This window comes from Engraulis encrasicolus, chromosome 11 (assembly GCF_034702125.1).
Source record: "Engraulis encrasicolus isolate BLACKSEA-1 chromosome 11, IST_EnEncr_1.0, whole genome shotgun sequence".
In the NCBI taxonomy this organism is placed as follows: Eukaryota; Metazoa; Chordata; class Actinopteri; order Clupeiformes; family Engraulidae; genus Engraulis; species Engraulis encrasicolus.
In genome coordinates, this window is record NC_085867.1 from 27370951 (window position 1) to 27381060 (window position 10110).

A 10110-nucleotide genomic window follows, 5' to 3' on the forward strand; every position below is an offset into this window, starting at 1 on the left:
AATTTGTCTTTTTTAGGAGTGGCTTTACCATGGCTGTTTTGAATGAGCTTGGAAAAATGCCTGTAAGCATAGAGGTGTTAACAATTTGCAGTAAAGGTGCTGCTAAGCAACCAAGTATGTTTTTTAGCAGATATTTGGGGATCGCGTCAAGGCTGCAGGTAGACTGCTTACTTTCCCTGACTATTTTACAGAGGTCGTCCTCTGTAATTGGACAGAACTTTTGGAAGCTCTCAGGTCTCCTAGGGGGGTTTAACCCTCCCCTCGGTGTATCGCCTGAGTGGGCGACAGAGGTTGCTGCGTTTCCACCTTGGATGCCTTCTCTAATGTCGGCAATCTTTTTATTAAAAAATCTAGCAAATTCCTCGCACTTGGCATGTGATGCTGCATTTAGGTTGTTATTGCTATGTGTTGGATTAAGCAGGTGGTCAATAGTGGAAAAAAGAACTTTCGCATTATGCTGGTTGTCTGTTATGATTTTGGAAAAATATGCTTTTCTCTCTGAGCGTACCGCATTATTGTAGGAGGAGATCTCATCCCTAAGGGATTGTCTGTGGACTTCTAATTTAGTTTTCCTCCAAAGACGCTCGGTTACTCTGCATTTTCTTTTTAAGGCTCTAAGTGAGTCATTCATCCAAGGTGAATGCCTAGCTCTGGTTCTTGTCGTCGTTCTAATTGGAGCTATGTTATCTAGAATTCCTCTTAAGTTGTTGTTGAAGCTATCAACCATTTCATCAGGTGTGCAGTGACCATTTAGTAGGTCACCTGATTTGATGAGGTCTGAAATCTTAAGCTCAGCAGAGGCATTAATGCGTCGTCTGACATTTTCCCAAACATTCAGAAGGTTTTTAAGTCCTACATTCATTTTCCTTGAATGTTTGAATGTGTATTTATAACACAAGTATAATAGTTAGATAAGAACATGGATACATTGCCAACCAAGAGTTTCGGGAACATCATAGAAAATCATTGTTTTCTACATTATTTCTACGCTTGAATTAGTGTGCACATAAGGAAAAAAGCATGATGAGCATGAAAAAAGCATGAGCAAAAATGAGCATGTGCTCCTTGCAGACATATTACATGTTCATGGTAGTGGGGTAATGTTTGAAGGAACAGGGCTAGCAACTTGTATGTTTGCTTCTATTCACTATGTATGCCCACTGGAGAACTTGTGGTATGGACGTCAATGTGTATGTCCTTCACAAAAGTTACAGCTGTTGCTGTTCCTGCCTTCTCTATGTCAGGTAGTAGCAGTTTATAACCAATGCTGCAGACAACTATGTCAATTTGGAACGCCATACTGAATAGAGGAGAAGAATAGCACCATTATATCTCTCAACATAGCAACCAACCATGAGATCGCATCCATCTAAAGAAGTACAACGGCTTGTCACCATCAGAACAGTCCATTTCAATATTTGGATCACAATCATAAAGCTTCTCTTCAAATATACCATCACTTATAATTATGTATGCTGGGCACAGAACAGCATGCACAGCAATGCTGACTAGATGTGATCCATCTTATGCTAGCGTGTGTGTGTAGTGGGAGGGTGCAAAAGTAGCTCCCAGGGTACAGGGCTAGGGGTGGCATGGGGGGCCTGCTGTGGTGGGTGCCATGATGGTAATATAGGTACAACAACTTTCAGTTGGTGGATTTTGTCAAAATGTCAATGCTGCAGTAGCCACCACTGTCCAAAATGTTGCTGTGAATTAGTTTTAGGCCTCCCCCATGTCATTAGTATTTTTTAGTTATCAGGGGCCAAACAAAAGCAAAATGTTCAGAAGAAACATGGCTAAATAGCTTATTTTCATGTATTTCACATTATCTAAACATATTCTAACATTTATTTGCAAAATATGGATGTTCCATTTATGTTTTATACACTTGAAACAATTGGGGTCAAATTGACCCCAAGGAACACGGATGTAACCAAAATGTGTACAGCACTTAGGAAAAACATTTTTGTTGAAATTTCACTTTTTTCACATTTATCCCATCTATTTAGGAAAAGTCATCAAAGATGAGGCAGAAGAAATATGTACTTCATGTATTTTTCAGGTGTTAAACATTGAAAGGGGTCAAATAGACCCCAAGGATAACAGGAGGGTTAAATGAGAATGTGAGTCCATGCTTTTAGCCTGTACTGTACATGACAATCAACACAGCAGTACAACAGTGTCTTTACAATGGTGAGTAAACGTCAAAATTCTTCAAGTGTGTGTGTGTGTGTACGCACGCATGCACGTGTATCTACAGTATATGTGCCTGCATGCGTGTGTTTTTAATGTTTCTGTGTGTGTGTGGTCACTGGGTGCAGCAGTATTCCCAGGATCGGTCCACGGTGTTGTACAGAGGCAGAGACGATCTAACAACCTTAGCAACAGTATCTCTGACAGAGGCAGCTGTAACCATAGTTACCGCAAGGATGCTGAGCCTGGCAGGTCTTGCCATTGGGGGCAGAGAGGCGGTCCTTGGAGCTGCAGCAGTAGCCCCAGAGCCATACAGACAACAGAGTTACGCGATTGGAGGACCAGGAATTAAATTGCAGCCCCGCCTTTCAACGAGTTCCTAAAGCGGCTGTCTTCCCATAGACTCAACACAGAACCACCACATTAACAGCCAAAAATAAGGACTAACGAACTATACTGCGGGGTAATCACCACAAATATGTAAACTATCAACTGTCTCTGGTGATAATCACAACAGTTTTACCACCTGTGATGTTTATCTGAAGTTATTACTACGAACAGCAAGTCTTGTCATATTCCCTGCATTGCATCGCATTTGCTGTGTGCTACGCCCACTACTAGGAACTAACATTCGCAACGCTGAGCAGTACTGAGAAGCTAAAACAGCTAATTTTGCTAATGAGGAAGTCGGCCCTAGCACACAGCGGAGATTGCCTGACTCTGTTCTCTGTATGGCTCTGAGTAAACACGTTGTTCGTGTTAGCTTGTCCCCTGTTCTCATCAATTGCAGGTCTGCCGGGCAGGAGACTTCAACTATTTAACCTGTGTATTTCCATCCTCAGACAGTCTTTGGGTCCCTCTGTTTTGATGTCATTGTCTTACTTACTATATTGAGTACCCCTTAATCACTCTTTATTGTTAATTATATTGAAATGTCAGGCTAAATATCTACTGAAATCATATGAATTGTTAAAATAAAATGTAACAATCAGTTCATATGAGTTAGGTAGATATTTAGCAGCATACGTCAACTATTGTCCTTGTGTAGATGAATATTTTCACATTATTAAGCCCTTTTTTTCCACAGAGGTGAGCCCCTTCTCCATTCATTTAATATTGCACAGGTCTACGCTTACCTCTAAGTTATGGCCGCCACAATGTACTGCGGTCCATGTGCATACGATAACCTACAAACGCTCCATGATAACATGGATGTTCCAATAATGCCCTGATACATTATACAGCCTCTTTAAGGTTAGTAAGGCAATCGGATGTTCAACATGCCACCAAGACGCAGAGTACATCCACAATAGTGGTTTGCCAGCTTCCATATTTTGTGAGGTGGGAGCGAGCATAACTATGGATTAGCACAGGAAGTCTGGTGCCGTTCACTAGATAATGATGACTGACATTAGGGCTGCACGATTATGGAAAAAAAATCATAATCACGATTATTTTGGTCAAAATCGTAATCACGATTATTGATTTTTCGCGTATTTTTTTGAAAATTAAAACACGATGAAATATAACCAAGAATTAATTATATACGGGATGACCAAAATAAAATGAATTGTAATAATTATGTAAAGGCAATAGCATGAAACTTAGGTGGACAGATTTCTGGCCAGAAAAAACAGCCTGTCAGTATGTTCTTCTAGCTTCAAGGACACCCTGTAAGAACCCAAAACGTAATAACTGCCCATAACGTAATAACTGCCCATAACGCAATAATTTGGGCGTAATAAAACCCATAACGTAATAACTTGCCCATAACGTAATAAAAATTCCTTACCCATAACGTAATAACGTTCTGCCCATAACGTAATAAGTTATTACGTTATGGGCGGGTTATTACATTATGGGCCTTACTCTAAAAAAAAGCGTTGATAATGTAATAACGATGCCCATAACGTAATAACTGCCAGTAATGTAATCATTTGGGCCCATTTGAAACATAAAAAAGCCAATAGCGTCAAATAGCAACAATGGTAAATGTGTAGCCAAGTGTTTTGAGTTAACATTAGCTAAAGTTGGTTGACAGGTATTGCTAACCATGCTAATAATACTAAATTGTTAACTATCTAAATTTTATTCAGTAAATAAAATGTAACTAGAAGCACTCAGAGAGCGCAGACCTCCGCCAAGGATGCTGCTTGACACATTTGACCATGTTACACCCTAAATCTTTCTGCCTTGTTTTAGTGCTGCTCTCGCAATTCAATTTCTGGTCACTAGGGGGCGTCTAGATAGTGAAGAATCTTTTGAAAAGTCCTGGTTCCGGTTCGTGATCCGAATCACCACCAGAATTTAATCACTTGTTCCTTGGGTCATTACTAATAGCTCCACAAAGTTTCGTCCAAATCACTTGATTCGTTTTTGAGCTATCCTCCTGACAGTATCTTTAAAAAAGTCCTGGTTCCGGTTCGTGATCCGGATCACCCCCAGAATTTAATCACTTCTTCCTTGGGTCATTATCAACAAACCCACAAAGTTTTGTCCAAAAATGCTTAGTTTGAGTTATGCTGCTGACAAATAGACAGAAAAACAGACAGACAAACCAACGCGACCGAAAACATTACCTCCTTGGTGGAGGTAATTATATCCCCGAAACGCGGAGCGTCGGGGATGTAATGGTTTTGCGTGCGCTGCCGCCGCATCCACATCCGCCGCGTCCGCCGCCGCCGCGTAAGGTCTTTCGTGTTAACGCGATAACTTTTGAACGGATGTTTGGATTTGTCCCAGATTTTTTGGGTGAATGCTCTAGGGCAGGTTCATGTACTGATTCGAGTTTGGAGGTCAACACTTTCAAGATGGCTGAATTCAAGATGGCCGAATTTTTGTTTGGCCCGTAACTTCTGACTGGGTGGATGGATTTTTCCCAGATTTGGTGTGTTAATGCTCTAGGGTAGGTTCATGAACTTATTCGAGTTTGGAGGCCAACACTTTCAAGATGGCTGAATTCAAGATGGCCGAATTTTTGTTTGGCCCATAACTTCTGACTGGGTGGATGGATTTCTCCCAGATTTGGTGTGTTAATGCAGGGTGGGTTCATGAACGTATTCGAGTTTGGAGGCCAACACTTTCAAGATGGCTGAATTCAAGATGGCCGAATTTTTGTTTGGCTCATAACTTCTGACCAGTCGGATGGATTTCTCCCAGATTTGGTGTGTTAATGTTCTAGGGTAGGTGTATGAACTTATTCGAGTTTGGAGGCCAACACTTTCAAGATGGCTGAATTCAAGATGGCCGAATTTTTGTTTGGCTCATAACTTCTGACCAGTCGGACGGATTTGTCCCAGATTTGGTGTGTTAATGCTCTAGGGTAGGTTCATGAACTGATTTGAGTTTGGAGGTCAACAGTTTCAAAATGGCGGAATTTTTATTTGGCCCATAACTTCTGACTGCGTGGATTAATTTGCCCGGTACTACCTTATTATAACAGTTCACCATTTCAGTGAATCTACCATATTATTTAGGTACAGTGTAACAATATGTAATACCATGTAATACTAGTGTAATACCAGTGTAACAATATGCATTACCAGGTACAGTGTAATAACCAATGTACAATATTTAATACCATGTAATACTAGTGTAATACCAGTGTAACAATATACAATACCATGTAATACCACTTACACAAAAATACATGATGTAGTACAAAATTGGTACATGGTGTTACACTGGTATTACATGGTATTAAATATTGTTACAATGGTTATTACACTGTACCTAATGTGGTATATTCACTGTAATAGTGAACCATTAAAAAAGTGTTACCATTTGCCCCATTTTTTGCTTCATTTTCACAATAGTCATTTGGTTTTAAGCCTATGCACGTCATTGATCTATGTATAGATATTAAATATATTTCTTTAATAGTTTGTATTTATCATATACGTTTATGAAAAGGTGGACGGGAGTGGTAGGAATGATGGGGGACTGGAAGCGTTGCGTTTCGGGGATATACCTTAAGCAGTCGAAGGCGACTGCACAGGCAGTCTAGTTTACATTTGAGATTGAAGTGGATTAAGAGAATAGATTCATTAGAATAGAGGGTGCTGTTTTCCAGCAGGGGCTATTTTACTATTTTGCTTGAAAATAAAAATAGAACACACTGAAAAGAGTCCTCACAGGAAGCACAAGAGTCCTCATAGGAAGCACAAGTCACTTTTCAGTTTTTGTGGGTATATCAAACAGTTCGGTCCGGTTCAACGTATTCAGACCTAAAGGTCTTGGCCTTAGCTGAAGCTGCCTCCTTGTCTGATGGTGACTCTGCCTATGTCTCTGATGTTGATCCTGCCCCTGTCCCTGATGGTGACCCTGCCTCTGTCCCTGATGGTAACCCTGCCTCTGCCCCTGATGGTGACCCTGCCTCTGTTCCTGATGGTGAACCTGCCTCTACTCCAGATGTTGATCCTGCCTCTGTTCCTGATGGTGACCCTGCCTCTGTCCCTGATGGTGACCCTGTCTCTGTCTCTGATGTTGATGATGCCTCTGCCCCTGGTGCTGAAAAACCCATGTGTCATGGAGCTCCCTATTAACCTTCAGAGGCATTACAGAAAAGTATTGGTTTTGTCCTTGAACAAGATATGGCCATGCTCGGGGCATTTAAAGTGATGGTTCGGAGTAGTTTTCTGCCACGGTGCTGAAGCTGCCTCCTTGTCTGATGGTGACTCAGTCTATGTCCCTGATGTTGATCCTGCCTCTGCCCCTGATGGCAAAGCTTTAGCAGGACAGAATCTATTCAGCTTGAGTTGATAATAATAAACTCCAGCACTATTTCCAAACTTCCAAATGCTTAGTTTGGTGAATAGAGACCATATTTGTACTACTGTAGAAGTTTGGTGTCATGACATGTTAATTTTCTGAGGTAGGTTTGGAGATGTATGTGAATGCCCAATAGTGCTTGAGCCAAGCTATTCGGAATAGCCATACAATAACTCGGTAACTCTGCTAATGTTCGCCCAAGCCAGAAAACACTTTGGGTGGACTACTGGATGGATGTCACGGTTCAAATGGCATTAGGGTGAATCTACCCTGAACCATCGCTTTAGTGTCACACCTGATCCGTCAGCTGTGCACCATGTTTAATCAAAAAAAATATATGAGATGCTCTTGTGGAGAGCCTACTTGAAGGCGACTGTGGAGGTGACATATCAATAAGCATCATGAAGCTGTACAAGACTGCTGGACGCAGCAGCCTTCTCAGCACACGACTGAAAGGCTTATTATGCGAGAACAGCCAATGGATGAAAGCGTGGATACTTCTTAATCATGTAGGCTACGGAATTTACAAGATCAAGGACATTTACTGAAAAAAGTAACGTCAGTATTACAGTATGTGGATGTTATTCTACCTTATGTTTATGTTGAGTATGCATATTTTGTTTGTTTACATTTTTTACGTTTAAAAGTTTGAGTCAGAACAAAGCAAGATCACAGCACACTCCAACACTTCAGCCATGATATTTATGGAAAGTAATGCCAATTTTATGTTGAACTCATTTTACCTAATGTTTATGTTGAGGATGCTACAGTATGTGTGTGTGTTTTACATTTCAATATGATGAAAAGTATTCTGGTAAAATAGAATTTTATACAGAATAGCAGTCTGTCAGTTTAATTAACATTTTTTGTATAACAAACAAAAGACATTTAATTTCACTATCTGTGTAGTTCATGTATGAAATTTGCAGTTCAAATGTTTGCATTAAAGGAATTGAAATTTTGAATACTGTAGGCTATGTATTTGTCATTATTAAAATAGCTAAAAACTTCGTAGTTAGACAATTGGATTGAACACATAGGAAATGCAGAGGATAAGGATAGATTGCATTCTCACAGAAAATGCTGGAAGCGGGCTTGCCTTTTGGGGCAGAGATGAAACAAAGTACTATTGAGAAAACAAAGCTAAAAGAAATGTTGGAAAAAAATCCATCCACCCAGTCAGAAGTTATGGGCCAAACAATTCAGCCATCTTGGATTCAGCCATCTTGAAAGTGTTGTAGCTCTGCGTTTTGGGGATATACTAAATGACATACATGGTATTTGAAGTTGGCTAAGGAACACTGCATATATAATTTTGAAAATCAACATGGGTTCGAGTGGGATTCGAACTCCCAACCTCCATATCTCTAATCCAGCACCTTTGTCATTGATACTAAATGACATACATGGTATTTTTTAAACTGGATAAGGAACACTGCATGATATAATTTTGAAAATCAACATGAGTCCGAGTGGGATTCAAGCTCCCAACCTCCATATTGCAGGACTATTACCATTGGGCCAAGCAGCTGCCTATGAAAAGCATTACAGCAAGACAATATTACATTGCATTGAAGAGCTGAACAATAGACTTCTAGAACTACAGAGCAGTTGCTCGTTAAGAATAGAATGTTGAGAGAAAGTGACAGTTGAGATGGAACCCTATATTGGCTGCACCTGTTCTGATTGACTGAATGGCAGTTAGTATGGTGCTCTAAGGCAGAGGGCAGAATCAGAAACAGTTTTTTTGTCTTTAGCTTGATGTTGCTAAAAAATAAAAGGAATTGGCACGTGTCCTGCTTACTGATCGGAGTCATACGTGTGATCTCTCTAACAGTCTCTGAATGAAGTTTATAGGTTAAACGGTTCAGTCACAAATAGACCTCTTGTGGGACATGCGCTGACCTCTTGAAAAAGGCACTTCAAGCCTCAATGGGAAAACCAATGTAAAAGCCCTGTCGTTTTTACACACCTGCCATTTAAAAAGTAATGGGAGTTGGGAGATAAAACTTGGGAGACATCCCATAGAGCTCGCTAACAATGCGTCAACTAAACTTCTAGGTGAAAGTGTTGATGTTTTATGAACGAAAAAGCCTCCTACACTCTGATCTTTAGAGTGGCGGAACCTTGGTTCATGAAGGTTCTACCATTGTTTTCAATGGGGACCCAAACTTGCACAAAATCGCCAAAAAGCGGAAAAACGACAAGAGACAAGGACACGCTATAGCAGAACAAATGATCTCCAAGCCGAGCCGGTCGTTTTAGTGTTTGAACGGTGTCTCTATCTGGAAAGGCCTAGGAGGAGATCCATTTTCTATTTTTACCGCCCTGCACAAGAGAATAAAGCAAGCAAGCAAGCATAAACTTTACTTAGAGCAGGGTTTCCCAAACTGTGGTGCGTGCACCCCTGGGGGTGCGCGGCCTGTCACCAGGGGGTGCCCGAGCTGAATAGAGCAGGGTGCATATGTGTGTTTTTTATCCAGTATGAATGAACGTCAGGTAGTTTTAATTGGAAGGATCCATCTGAAGTGTAATTTTTAACTCACAGACTTGTCATGCAATAAGTTCTATTTTAATTATGGCAGAAAAAAACATCAGATCGATTGGAAATCAGGATTACCCAAAATGTGCGGTGGTGCAACATTTGCTTAGGGGGTGCGCGAACCACATTGAAATGTGAAAGGGGGTGCGCGGGGAAAAAGGTTTGGGAACCACTGACTTAGAGATTACTAGAATCTGGCCTTGCTCTGCAAGCCCACTTAAATATCCAGTCACTGTTATTTGCTGCAACAATAGAGGTCAGACGAAATATGAACAGTACAATAGTAAAGTGCATTGCAAATACTGAAGTCATCTGTGCGTTACTGCCAGTTATTACGTTATGGGCATCGTTATTACATTATCAAAGCTTTTTTTTAGTGTAAGGCCCATAACGTAATAACATGCCCATAACGTAATAACTTATTACGTTATGGGCAGAACGTTATTACGTTATGGGTAAGGAATTTTTATTACGTTATGGGCAAGTTATTACGTTATGGGTTTTATTACGCCCAAATTATTACGTTATGGGCAGTTATTACGTTATGGGCAGTTATTACGTTTTGGGTTCTTACACACCCTCAAAGGTAGATCACTATTGCCACG